This window comes from Monodelphis domestica, chromosome 4 (assembly GCF_027887165.1).
Source record: "Monodelphis domestica isolate mMonDom1 chromosome 4, mMonDom1.pri, whole genome shotgun sequence".
Taxonomy (NCBI): Eukaryota; Metazoa; Chordata; class Mammalia; order Didelphimorphia; family Didelphidae; genus Monodelphis; species Monodelphis domestica.
This window is the reverse complement of record NC_077230.1, coordinates 413,233,141-413,247,613: the sequence shown is the minus strand read 5'-3', so window position 1 is coordinate 413,247,613 and position 14,473 is coordinate 413,233,141. Positions and strand designations below refer to the sequence as shown.

At 41.4% G+C, this 14,473-nt stretch overlaps 1 protein-coding gene and 1 long non-coding RNA gene across 2 annotated transcripts in view; one reads left to right on the top strand and one right to left on the bottom strand.

Annotated features, from left to right (window-relative positions):
* SKI (SKI proto-oncogene) overlaps positions 1 to 14,473 on the top strand; it is a 143,238-nt gene that overhangs the window by 79,624 nt on the left and 49,141 nt on the right.
* LOC103098163 (uncharacterized) lies at positions 1,290 to 14,110 on the bottom strand. The gene is made up of 3 exons (XR_474016.3): positions 13,057 to 14,110; positions 2,324 to 2,545; positions 1,290 to 1,418 (listed from the first exon to the last, which is right to left on the bottom strand). It is a non-coding gene; the product is annotated as an uncharacterized LOC103098163 (long non-coding RNA).

The following is a 14,473-nucleotide window of genomic DNA, read 5'->3' as shown; positions in this document are numbered from 1 at the left end:
CAGCCAGGAACCATAGGAAACAATTTGACCATAATCATATAGTTGTTCAGTGGCCCACCAGGCCAGAACCTGTGGTTTTAGGTCCAGCACTCTAACACACTTCTTCCCTTTTCCTTTCCCTTTCCTTCCTTTTCCCCTTTCTTTCCCTTTCCTTCCTTCCTTCCTTCCTTCCTTCCTTCCTTCCTTCCTTCCTTCCTTCCTTCCTTCCTTCCTTCCTTCCTTCCTTCCTTCCTTCCTTCCTTCCTTCCTTCCTTCCTTCCTTCCTTCCTTCCTTCCTTCCTTCCTTCTTCCTTCCTTCTTCCTTCCTTCCTTCCTTCCTTCCCTTCCTTCCTCTCCTCCCTCCCTCCCTCCCTCCTCCCCTCCCCCTTCCCTCTCCCATTCCCTCTCCTTCTCCCTCTCCTCCCTTTCTGATCATGGGCATATCCATTTACTTCTTCAGGTCTCAGTTTCCTTGTCTGTCAAATTAAGAGGTCTAGGAAGACGGTTTCAGAGGTCTCTTAGCTGTGAGTCCTCTAATGGAGGAGCCATCCTGATTTTTCTCTGTCCAAGCAGCTCCCAATGTTATTTAAAGGCTACTAATTCCGGTTGGTCTTGTCTTCAACAGCCCAGCCCTTCCCAAAGCCCTCTGCGTGTGAGTGGTTGGTTCCATGGTTTGTCTGACCCAGGCGGCTCCATTCCCTTGGAATGTTTCCTTCTCCTGTCCACTTGGCTGGGCTCTATTTGTTGAGCTGGAGTTTGGCTCAAGCTTCATGTTATGTCGGTTTCTATGGAGAAAAAACAACAACTGTGCCTGCCAGGACAAGAGAGGGGTGGGGGGGTAGGGGAGGAAAGGGGAGCCGAGGAGAAAACTGCATTCTGATCCTCTCCTTTCCAGATGAAATATGGATTGACTTTCCTTGTTGGCATTGGCCGGGCTGTGGTGGGCTTTACCATTTCATGCCCAGAATGCCCAGTGGAAGTGACTCTGTCCTTCACAGAGGCGATCAGAAAAGGCAAATCGTTTTCTTTGAGATGAGGCCTGGACAGCTTGCTTGTTTACACCAATAGTGTATTAGCTTCTTTTCTAAAATAGATCTATAAGGCTTTTCATTTAGGCCAATTTCACTGGCTTTTGTAGGGTATTTTTGAAAGTCTAGTGTGGGGAACTAATCCACACCCTCTAGGAGTCTGGAAACTATTCCTCGAATGCTTGGGATCTGAGCTATATAGAATCACTGTGTGTAAAACAATGTCAGTTTTCAGTTTTATTTTTTTTTGTTCTGCTTATTAAAGGCAAAACCAAACAGGTTTAAATAAATTGTTTTTATTGCAAATCCTCATTTCAGGAAAATCTTTCTTTAGGATTTGATTGTTTTTCTTCTTATATGTATCAGTAGTATTCATCATGTGCTCCTAAATTAGATTTCTTGAGTCCGTTCCTAAGAAACAGAGGAGCTAAGTCATCTTCTTGAATATAGTCAATAAGATGAATCTCTTATACCCATGGACCTTACCTTCGTTCCCCAAGGCCAGTGTTTCTTAACCCTTTCAGTATATCTGAGTCTGAGAGTAGAGTTGAAAGTAGAGGTTTCCTCCTCCCCGAGTATCCATGGTGTGTGTACACGTGTGTGCGCATGTTCATATACATATGTATATCTACCTCTCTCCATCCATCTATGTCTTTCAGCCATCTCTCCATCCATCTATCTATCTCTAAATCCAAAGAGACTGGAGTGCCCTGTGTGGCTACATTGGCTTCTTTCCCCTATCTTCTTCACCATGAGGAAGGATTGTCTCATCAGTGTTTGTTTTTCAAAAGCCCTGTGCAGAATTCTTCTTGAGCTGTCTTCAGTTTAATAGAGATGGTGTGCGCGCGCGCGTGTGTGTGTGTGTGTGTGTGTGGTTCTGAAAGTGTAAAGTCCCTTTCCGCAGTGCCATCTGCCTGCCCTCTCCCTTTCTGCCCCTTTTTGATCTTGCTTTCTCCTTTCGGAGAGTTGCTTGGTGAACAGACTTGTTCCAAGTGACCAGAGTTAAACAATGCTCCCAGTGTGTCAGTCTGTTTGAACTTGGGTTTAATGGCCTTAGCATGTCCACACCTTGGCTAATTGAAGATTTGCAGAGGGTTGAGTTTGATATAGTTTGTTTAGAACTCACTGTTCTATCTGTGCTGCTGCTTCTATTTTTTTTTCCCTTCTGAATTTGGAAAGGGGGGGACAAAGAAAAGAACTCTAGCAATTGGACTAAATGTGGTATTTTGTCATTTCTATTTTAACACTAGTTTCTAACGTAAACTTGGAGCCCTCATTTAACTCCCTTAATCTACTGGCTTCTTTCTTTTACTTACCAGATTGGTACTTGGATTAACCAGAAGGTAGGACTGATGCTCAGTTAAGTTCAAGGCAAGAACCTCTCTTCTGATCTTGGGCAAGCCTAGGCCTTTTTCCTCTTTGAGGTTGTAGTAAATCTTTTCTAAAGATGTTTGTCTCTGGGCTGGATGTAGATATTTTCACTCAAAGCCAGAGAAGCAAATGGGGAAAGTTATCTTCTTGTCTTCCCATTACCATTACTCCTCATTTCAAAACAGAAAAACAGACCGTAGGTTTTTGTGAGTTATGGATCCAACTTCCTTCTCTCTCTCTCTCTCTCTCTCTCTCTCTCTCTCTCTCTCTCTCTCTCTCTCTCTCTCTCTCTCTCTCTCTCTCTCTCTCTCTCTCTCTCTCTCTCTCTCTCTCTCTCTCTCTCTCTCCTCTCTCTCTCTCTCTCTCTCTCTCTCTCTCTCTCATCCTCTCTCTCTCTCCCCTCCTCTCTCCACCCTCCTACTCCTCCCCCTTTCTCTCACCCCCCCCTCCCTTCTGATTTCTTTCCTTCTTAACTTCTTTCTCAATTTCTTAAAAAAATTTTTTAATTTTTATTATCATGCAAAACACACTTCCCTATTGGTCATTGTTGTAAAAGCACATTCGTACATAACCAGAACCCCCAAATAAAACCAATGATACACTGATGTGAAAGGCAATTCACAGTTCTTTCTCTGGAGGTAGACAGTATTCCCCAATGTAAGTCTTTCAGGATTGTCTTAGATCGGTGTATTTGTTATATTTATCAAGGTTTCTTTATTACAGTCAGATTGCATATACGACTTCTGATGGTGCTAGAAAGTCTGTTTGAACCATACAAATGGATTGTGGCCATCAAAGGGAGAAAAAGAAGACATTCTCAGAAGTTGATTCATCCCTGAACCCTTAGAGAATAAAAGAATAGATTTATTCATTCACTTTTTTGCCTTCTCAGCAGTGATGGTTTTTGCTAAGCTAAACATTTAGTGAGTATTCTAATGGTAGAGAATAGGTATATTACACGATATCTAGCTCATAACAAATAGAAAAATTATTATAAGAAATCCATTATCATTCAAAACTGAAGGGGGAAGGGGTTAAAGAAAAATCAGTGACTACAAAAATCAGAATTCTAGCTCTAGTTTCATCAGGCCTACCCACTCTTGAGTAAGAGCCTATATTCAGGGGCAGCTAGGTGGTTCAGTAGATAGAGGGCAGACCTGGAAACAGGAGGGCCTATACTTAGTACTAATAACAAGACAGAAGGTAGACCTAAAAAGAGTGGGTGACACAGTGCCATTGTTCACATAGGACCCCGATCATTATATCCCTTAAGACTGAGGTGACTCAAATGGCACTGTACTTCCTGGATGGGGTAGAAAATCCTATAAACAATAGTATTATTCCAAGGTGACATCTTCATTTGAGGGGTATTCAGAAAAATTTCAACTGCCCATGGTAATTATGGACAGAAAATGACAGATGGGCAAATCTTTGTCAGTGAACTGTTAAAAAAAAACAAACAACAAAAAATCCTGCTCTTCTTTAACCATCATTTAAAGCAAAATTTAATAAGGAAAATTCCTTAACTGTGTTTGTAATCCATCTTTTTTTCTGATGACTTTTCAGATCCATCTTCCCCCCCTTCTATCTCATCATATCTAATTCAATTAGACAAAAATGCTCTTTTAGGGACTCCTCATATTCACACATGGCAAGGACAAAAGATGACCAATAGACGGTTGAAACCCTTGTGCCAAAACAAGGATGCCTTCTAATATTTTGGGTGGACACTTTGGTAAAGTGATAGAAGAACATAGACTAGTGTCTTGCAGGATGGGTCATGGATGAGTAAGTTTTGATCAGCAGCCTTGGACAGAATCTGTATTGAGGATCCTAGATCCTTTTGGTATTAGAGAGTCTAAGCCCTGGTGAGACAGAGTCCAAAATGTACATTTTTCTAGGGAATCCATGGATATTGACAAAAATTTAGGTGACTTGAGAAGAGAATGAACATGAGATAAATCAGAGAGAGGGAAGGTCAAGAAAAGCTTTCCTGTAGATGGAGGCATCAACTCAACTCAAGTTGATCCTTAGAGGAAATTAAGTCCAGAAATGAGAGGAAGGCTAGGCTGATTCTTGAGGTGGAAGAAGGGGAAACCTTATTTAAGAAATGACAAGTTGGTGGTTTGACTGGGGCCACGTTACAAGATAGAGAGGTACGATAAAGAGGTAGCAGAAACAAGGTAGGCTGGACCCATACTAAGGACAGCTAGCTTCAGATGTAATGGTAAGGATCTGCTATTTTATCCTAGATGCGATAGGGATCTAGTGAAAGTTTTAAAAAAACTTTCCATTACATATTTAATATTGTGTTGTTATAATTCCTCCCCTTTCTCTTTCCTCTGCAGTCATTATGTAGGATATAATTTTCTGGGTCTATTTAGTTCATTCTGCATCAGTTCATATTATATCTTCTCATGATTATCTGGATGCTCATTATTTCTTATGACACAGTCACATTTTATTCACTTTGGGTACCAAAACTTGTTCAGTCTTTCTTCTTCCTCAGGCCATTGGGTGGATGCTTCTTTCCTCAGTTTATTATTAACACAAAAAATGGGTATTTTTGTGCACACAGACTCTTTTTGGGGTTGTTTTTTACCTCAATGGAGTATATATCAGCAGCAGGATCTCAGTGCCAAAGGTTATGGATGTATTTGTTCCTTTAGCATAATTCCAAATTGCTCTCTTTAATGGTTATGGATGTATTTGTTCCTTTAGCATAATTCCAAATTGCTCTCTTTAATGGTTAGATCAAATCACAGATCCACCATTGGTGTTGTATTTGTGGGTCTGTCTTCTCACCCCTCCAACATAGACCTTTCCATATTTTGCCATGTTAGCCAATTTCCTGGGTGTGAGCTGAAACCTCTCAGTTGTTTTGATTTGCATTTCTCTTATCATTAGGCATCTCAAGCAGTCTTTCATATGGCATTTCTTTGAGAACAGTTTGTTCATATCCTTTTGACTACATCTGTTGGGGTGAACTCTTTGTCCTCTGAGATGGGTTACTCTGCATTTGCTCTGTTCCATTTCAGCAATAACCATTTGTTAAGTTTGTGCTAATTGCTGTACACTGGGAATATAAAGAATAAAACAAGTGTATTCTCTGCCTTCAAGGAGCTTACCTTCTATTGGGAGATAACATATACCCAAGCAAAAACTAGACTCACATAGACTAATATGAAGTAGTTTTAAGAGAGAACACTGGCTGCTGGGGATAGGGATTGGGGGTAGAAGATGCAGAAAGGCTTTATGTAAAAAGAAAGCACTTAAACTCTTCTTTGATGAGACTTAAGGATGGGACAAGGCAGAGGAGAAGAAGGGAGGTAGTCCAGATACAGGAGAAATCTTATGCCAAGACAAGAAGACCAAACTCTATGGCCTAACTAGCCAGAAGGCCACTTTGATTATATTAGAATGCATTAAATGGGGCAGGTAGTTCAAGTCGGGCCTCAGATACAACCCTAGGCAAATCACTTCACCCTGTTTGCCTTAGTTTCCTCATCTGTAAAATGAGCTGGAAAAGGAAATAACAAACTACTCCAGTATCTCTGCCAAAAAAACCCAAATTGAGGTCACAAAAAATTGGAGATGACTGTAACAAATGCACATCACAGCAACATGAAATTAGCCTAGAAAAGGAGGGGAAAAATATGGCGGCCTTGGACTTCCATTTAATCTTGAAGGCAATATGAAGCCATGGAAGTTTTTGAGTGGGGAGGTGATATGATAGATCTGTGTTCCAGGAAGATCAATTTTGTTGCTCTGTGGAGGAAAGATTAGAATATAGAAACCTTGGAATGTGAGACAGGCCCCTAGACACAGGAGGCCAGATCTGGGGTGCAAGAGGGGTAGACATAGCTCACCAAAGCTGGGAACCTGTAACACTACAAAGCTATGATGGTGTTGGGATGGAATGGGGAGAATTAGGGAAGATCACTTCAAGAACTCCTGGAAGTTGATTTGTGGATTTAGTGTTCGAAGGGTAGGAGGTCAGGTATGGGCTGTGTGGACATCAGCTTTATCTCCAAGTTTGCAGATCTGGATGACTGGAAGAATAATTAAGCATGCATCCAATGAATTATTTTATAAAGGTATTTCTAGATGATTTCTCATATTCATTGGTTTTAATTGCATTTTATTATTTTATAACATTAATGAGCCACAATTTAGCAATTCATCAGTGTTGGATGTTTAAGTTGCTTACTGGTTTCTTACAATTACAAATGATGTTACTATGAAATCTCTGAACAAATATTTTTTCTTTTTAACTACAGTTTTAGGGTACATTTTTGAAATTTTTACTATGTCCCATCAGACTGCTCTCTGAGTTTTTTTTTTATTTTATTTTTAAATAAGTATCTGATTTGGAGGCAGCTAAGAAGCACACTGTATAGAAAGATCTGAGTTCAAATGGTGGCCTTAGATGGAGCCGCCTATAGATGTGTGATCTAGGCAAGTCACTTAACATCTCCCATACTATATAAAGGAAATAACTGCAGTACATACTTCAGAGGGTTATTGTAGAAATCAGTCATTTGATAAACATTATTAAGCACCCCCTGCATGTCTAGCCTATGTGGATCAAAACAGTAATATGCTTAAAGTGCTCTATAAAGTACTCTATAAATGTCATCACACAATCCCACTAGCCATGAAGTGTGGGCAGTGCTTGGTTTTCTCTGACCCCTGTCAAGATTGAGCTTTAATTTATTTTAATGATTTTTTGCCAACCTATTGGGCATGTTGTGCCTGACAGCTGTTTCAATTTATACTGCTTTGATTATTGGTGAGGTCAAGCATTCTTCAAGAGATCACTGGGGTTTCCTCTCTTGAAGATTATCCATTCATATCCTATTACTATTTACATATTGGATTTCTAAAGTAAATTCTTAACTGTCCTCTGTATGTTTATGAGCCATATTTTTATCCCATGTTCCCCATAATTATTTTGTCCAATTATCTCATGCTTTTTGCTATATGTAATGTTTTATTTCATTCTAATTGAACACATCTACCCTGCTTCTAAATAGAAGGATTTATGTAGTACAGTTGTATCCCTTCTACAGTTGAAAAAGTACATTATTCCATTTTCTTCCTTCTTTTTAATAATTTATCATCCAGCTGGAATTTACTAAAGTATATGATGTGGGATATGAGTCGAAATTCAGTTTCCACTAAAGTTGCCAACCCATTTACCCAGCTATCTTTGTGCGACTTCAGATTTTTGAGAAGGGAAATGACTGTTCTTTCAGACTTTTTGGATAATTGTGTGGCAGATGATTTGGAAATGAGAGAAGTTAAAGCCAGTTACTACAGGGCAAGAAAGAAAGGGTGAGGGAGGAGAGCTAGCTTAGTGTTTGCCAGTCATGAACTGATCTCTGCCATGTGAGTAGCACAGAGCGTGAACATTTAAGAGAAATATTTTGGATACCAACAAGATTTGGCCACAGATTGGATGTAGGCAGGGAAGGGGCAGGGAGGATTGAGGACTTCTTTTGGATCGATGACCTGTTTAGCAAAAGAATGGTGGCATCCTCTACAGAAATAGGAAATTTCAGGAGTGATGGGTTTGTTTAGGGAGATAATTAATTCTATTTTGGACATAGAGACCTTGGCAGGCTGTTGATGGTAGGTATTGAAGTTCTAAAACAGAATTCACAATCTTTTCTATTAGCTTCAGTTCCTTTCCAAAATTCCCTTCTCTGTCAGGGGTACTGTACTGCCCTTCTTCCTATCACCCAGGTTCACAACGTAGGAATGATCTGTGAAGCTCTGATTTACCCTCATCCCCCAATATCCAGTCAGTTGCCAAGTCTTGTAGAGTCTCCCTGCTATCTCTCACTTCCATCTTCTCTCAATTTATACCATAAATGCTCTAGTCCGGGCCCTCATCACCTCATGCCTAAAGTCATTATTGTAGTAGCCTCCTAATTGGTCTGATTCGCATTTCTCCTTCTGCCCACTGCTACCCAATTGGTATTCCCAAAAATGCAGGCCTTTGTTCAGGTAGCTTCCATGGCTCGCCATTGCCTTTTGGGATGAATATAAACTTATCCTCTTCCCAGATGTATAATGGATTACTGCCCCCTCGTGGTTTCTACATTGCCCAGGAGCTGGACCGTGAAATGGATGAGCGATCTCAAGATCTCATAGGTCTTACTTCCAAGACTCTTAAATCTGTACCATTCCAACCGTGACTCCACTTGTTGGTCTCACTGAGTCTAGTTTCTTCTTTCCATTCCACCTTGCACATGTAATGGCCAGGATCTTTTTTCTGATGGCCCAGACCTGACACTGTCACGCCTCTGTTCCACAAGCACAAAGTCGTCTATTTGTTCTGCTCTGCCCCAAACAGGGCCCGAAACAATAGTCGTTAATTCCAGAGAGGTGTATTCCAGCTTACTGTAAGAAACCCCTAAAGGTTTCCGAAGTGGTGGGACCTCCCAGGAAAATGGATTGGGGATGTCCTGGAAATTCATTTGTGAAATTTAGCAAGGGTAAGACTAGCAGGGATTGCTCTGGACTCTTCATTAGGAAAATTCTAGAGAAGATTCTTAACAAATCAGGGGTCGAACTTGATCCTCTCCCCTTCCCCTGTCCCTTTCTCCCTCCCTTTTCCTTTTCATTCCCCTTCCTTTCCCTCCCAATAAATGCAGGTATTAATTCCAAGGCAGTAGAGTGGTAAGGGATGGGCAATGGGGACTAAATGGCTTTCCCAGGGTCACCTAGCTTGGAAGTGTCTGAGGCCAGATTTGACTCCAGGAATTCTCAATTCCAGGCCTGGCTCTCTAATCGTTGAGCCACTTAGCTGTCTCTGGATGAGCCTTCATTCTGAGGTTCTACCACTCTGTTCCCTGGACTCGACATTCCATCACTCACTTGTGTACCTTCACAATGTGCTTTTTCTCTCTGTTCTTAACACATTTTCTTTTCAAGCTTCAAGGCAGAACTGTGGGGCAGTTTCTCTAGAAACTTTTCCTGAAACCCCAACTCCTCCAACCCCCATTTTTGATGTTCTACCTGGCCTCCAATTACCTTGGATTCTACCTATCTTTATACATATTGGATCTATCCAGCAGAATAGAAGTTCCTTAAGGGCAGTACTATAATTTGGTTTATAGTAGATGATTAACAAGTTGTTTGTGGTTCAGTGGAATGATTGAATTTAAAATAAAAACTGGGTTTTTTTTTTGCCATCTTTAACAGTGCTTATCACTCATGTGGAAGACAGTGAATGTCATGACATACGCATCTCTCTAGTTTTAATGGTTTTAGAGTTTGTCTTGTCTTTGCCAGTCGAATTTTAAATAAAAGACAATGTAGCTGGGGAAAAAACAGGATCGGAGACTTTTTCTTCAAGGCTCATTCCATAAGAGCACATAATTTGCCACAGAATTATATGCAAACTCCTTTTTAAAGTGATTTAGAAGATTAACTCTTCAATAGCCATTCATTTAGCAGGTAGAGAGCAATTGTGTAAAGCAGTAGAGATGGGGATAGAATTATTGAAATTATTAAGATTATCCTTTACAATCTAGTGTGAGAGATAAGATGTGCGAAGCTAGAAGATATGAAGATGATTAATAAAGGGGCTAACAAAATACTCTCTAAAGATTTAAAAGTGAGCAAAATCACCCAGGGGATATAAGCAGGCTGCAGCATAGAGCACGTGGGGAACTTGGAAGGATTAGAGCAAAGAATGTCTATCAACAGCATCATTGAACGCTCATTGAGTGTCGAGTCTCAAGGATACAAAGACAAAAGTTAAAACAACCTCTACCCTTAAGTTGACTCCATTCTAATGGGAAAGATAGTATATGTGGTTATACATATCTAGACAGATCTAAATATATGGATATATATAATATGATATATAATAATATATAAAACAGTAATTCAAAATGGCGATGGTGAAGGAGGACACCAGAAGCTAGAAGCACAAGGAGAACCTTCTATGACAATCCTTCCGTGATGTAATTAGAGAAATGTGGCCTTGAAGAAGATTGGCTGGCCATGTGTCAAGAACTAGATAGAACAAACAGGTGGACACCTGCCCAGGTGATGGCTCCTAGCTTATTGGAGTATGTGGTCTGGAGTGTAGACATAGGATGGCGGCCATGTGGGAGACCTTTTCAGAGATGAGATCACTGGTCCGATGAGGGTACTCTACCCAATTGTCCAATATAGGGTTAATTACCATTAATTATCCGTAAAGAAAACAATATGGCTCTAGGAATGAGACTGTCCATGCAGAAGGAAGGAAATAGCAGTTATTAAGTACCTTCTCTGTGCCAGGCACTATGTCCTGAACATTTTACAAGTATCCCTTCATTTGGACCTCATAGCAACCCTGTGCTTTTATTATCCCCATTTGACAGGTAGGACACTGAGGCAGAAGTGAAGTGGCTTGCTTATACAACTGATATGTGTCTGAGACTGGATTTAAACTTGGGTCCTCCCAATTCCAGGCCCAATGCTCTATCTACTGAATCTCCTAACTACCTGTAGGCAGCTTATCCATGACAAATTTCCTAATTTCTTTTAGCCTGAAATAATGTGTTTTCAGATTTGAGCCAATGATTTTTGCCTTGAGACATTAGAACATTCCCTCTCCCTCCCCCTTTTTTTGTGAGCTTGGCCTTTCAGAAAGGTTAAAATCTATACCTGCTTTTAGTGCCTTTGCTGCTAATGGTTTTGGCAAGCATAAAGCTTCAACTTCTAAGATTCATGCTTTTGAGCCCTGTGTTCCTCCTACTCTTTGACTTCAAGATTAAAAGTGCTCACCTGGTCAATAACCAGCTTCCACTGGTGGATGGCTATTGCATTGGACCGAACGAGGGCTTTGATTTGGCGTGGCATTTGGGGGCTCATATTTAAAAGGATGACAAAAGCTAACCTCGATGATACGAATTTACATTTAATCTAGAGACAACTGGTATTTTCTAGTATCAGATGATATCTTGTAAGCAAAAACTATTTTGGTTCACAAAAAACAATTAGGAGAGCAGTAACTGACCTGGTTATAACGTACCAGAATAAAATACAGTTATAACAAATACTAAACGTCCATCTGTCTCATTGGATTATTTCTGAATTTTCACATGGCTTTTTTGACCTTAATATTCCTCTTTAATGTTTTTTTTTTTTTTAAACAACTCCATTAGCTATTTCCTCTTGATAAAATGATCAACAGTTTAGTCTAGTCATGCTGGATGTTTGGGTTGCGGATTTTCATTATTTGGTCTATAGTTCTGGACTCTCATCTCCTTCGTGGACTAGATCCATCTCTACAAAACCAGATTGTTTAGGAAGGCAAACAGTCCCATCATGTTATAAAAGGTTTCTTTGTAATGTCCTAAAAATGACTATACTCTTTGGTGTCTTTGGTCTTGAGAGTCATCTTTTTCTAGCAGAGCTCTGACAAATTAGGCCAGTAACTTGGAAAGGAATTTCCAAGTTATGTTTTCTGTTGTTCCCAAGCAATAAGTTAGAGCTGCCTAATTGTCCCTTGGTGGTTTTGATACTCCCTGTGCAGTATTAACCCTGTATGCAAGGCACTGGGCTTCGGATGAAGGTCATTAAGTTCCCTTTAGCTCAGAGAGGGTGGACTCTTGGCTAGGCCCCAAACATGGTAGTGTCAGAGGCAGTCTGAATCATAAGGGAAAGGGCCCTGCATGAGATTGGGAGCTATTGCCATGATACTTCAGCTCCAAGTCTGTTTCCTCCTTTAAATATGAATGATCATACTTGCCTTGCCTACTTTATAGAGTTGTTAGGGAAAAAGTTCTTTGTAAAGCTTAAAGCACTGTATAATTGTGAGTCATTACTTGGACATACTGAGTCCCACAGCTTTATTGAAAGCTGGCACAAAAAACCAACATGTGTTTAAAATGTATTTGCTAGAAAACCCAAATTTAGTTCTCCCAATTGAGTCTCTATTGCCAGTCAACCTTCAGAATTGCAGCAGGAGTAGGGGACCTCAAAAGCTCTCTAAGCCATCTTGTACCCAGTCCAAGAACCCCCTAAACAACCATTGGCCGTGGTCTGGTCCTTGCTGGAAGAAGAACCTAGCAAAGGGGAATCCATTCCCTCCTCCTACTGTCCCACCCACTTTTGGGGCAGCCCTGATTGTTAGAAAGGATTTCTTCCCACGAGGATGAGACATGCATCTACCCTCTTCTCTTCCTTCTGCCCACTGGACCTCTCACCAACATGGCGGCCCTTCAGATAACTGAAGAATCTCAAGCCTTCTCTTTTCCTCTCTCTTAGCCTTTCCATAGCTTCGTATCTAAAGTCTGGCCTCTAACACTGAGCCCCACAACGACGCCAGACTCACCTTCACTAGGCTCAAAAACAATCTCATTACAGTATTGGCTTTCTCGTTCTCCGTTCTTTGGATCAGCCCAAGATTACAATAGGTTTTTGGAGTTGATGTTTGTTACAGAGTTGAGTTTGCAGTCTATTAACACCCCCAAATCTTTATCAAATGAATTGTGGTTACGTATGCCCTTCCTCACATCTCTTAAGCTTTTCTTTTCAACCCTTTGAACCTCATGTAAAATCTCAGGAAAGAATATTCCAGCCCCTCAGAGATGATGCCTCACAGTTCCTTATTTCTTTAGCACTTACTATGGGCATAAATGACAGGAACCCTTAACTTTTCTCCACTGACCTCAGGAGGCACTCTTGGTGGTGGTGGTGGTGGTGGCTGCCGTGGTCCTTTGTTCTCAAAGAGGACCTGTAACATAAAGGAGGGATCTCTTGACTCGCTCATGAATTGGATTTAAAGGAGGCGGTTGCACAAAGTCTTCAGCCTCACTGGCTCTTCCAGAGTCATCCAAATCCAGTAATACAACAAAAGTCAGGACAGCCGGTGATGGTCTGGGGTACGGTGGATAACAGTGGCTCCTTCAGTGTAGACCAAATTGTTTTCATGCTCCCCTTCAGAACGGGGCAGGGGAGCCAGCACATACCTGAGGCACACACCCTCCCAGCTCCCCAATGGATTTGAAGCCCATTGGTTACCCCCAGCCTGGTTTTATAGCCCATCTGCCAAGAGTTTGCCCAGGATATGGCTGCTGGGCATGTTATAGGTGAGAGCTGGTGGCAGGCAGACACCGAGGGAGGATGAGCAGCCCTGAAAAGGGCTCAGCAAGCTCTCCCACCAGAGAGGCTGGTCCTACTGCACACCCCATACACCCTACAGGAAGTTCCAAAGGATTAAAATTTGTGAGAATGGAAAAATTCTGGCAATAAATACAGCCCACATTTTGCCCCCATGGCCCCTAGACAGGCCAGGGCATCCAAGGGCTGGGGAGTATAGCTTTGACTACAATTCCCTTTAAAAAAGGCAACTTAGGTGTTGTCCAACTGATATCACAGTGCCTTCAGCTCAGTGTTCTATTGTCCACAGTAGCCCCGAGTGATCACCAGCATTCTTATCAGTTGACCTAAAAGCTTTCTGAATTCATTTACTTCTGCTTCCTGTTCCCTCTTGGTATCCTTAGTAATCTGTTCCAAATGTCCATTGGTAATGTGTGAAGCCTCCAACCTTGGGATCAGTGGACCTGGGCCCTATTAGGGACTCTGCTGGTACCATGGGAAACTCACTGGGCCCCTCAGATCCTTAGTTTCCTCTTCTATGAAATAATGGAGAGGCTTGAACTAGATCACCCCTAAGGTTCTCCCAGCTCACACAATCTGTGACCTTAGGTGGTACTTCCTCTTAGGTTCCTCCCTACCTTTTAGGCGTGGCCCCAGGTGTGACATCTGGCAGGAGCTGGTGAGGGGGCCTTCACACAGTGGCTCTTCCTCATAAAAGGTGCTTAAAATTCATTGAATTCATTATCTGGTGACCCATCTCCTCACCACCCCTCCAGTTTCCAGGCAGTCCTTTGACCAAGGTCCTAAACACCCCCAGAGGCAGGGCCCCTTCCCTCCCACCCAGCAGAGGCTGGCTAGTGCCAGATTATGGGTTCTTCCTGTATTTCAGCCTAAGGCTGAGGAATTTGGAACTCTTATCCACATTTCTTTTGAAGTGAGAAAATTGAATTGTAAAAAATATTGGTTTTGTTTGTTTGTTTGTTTGT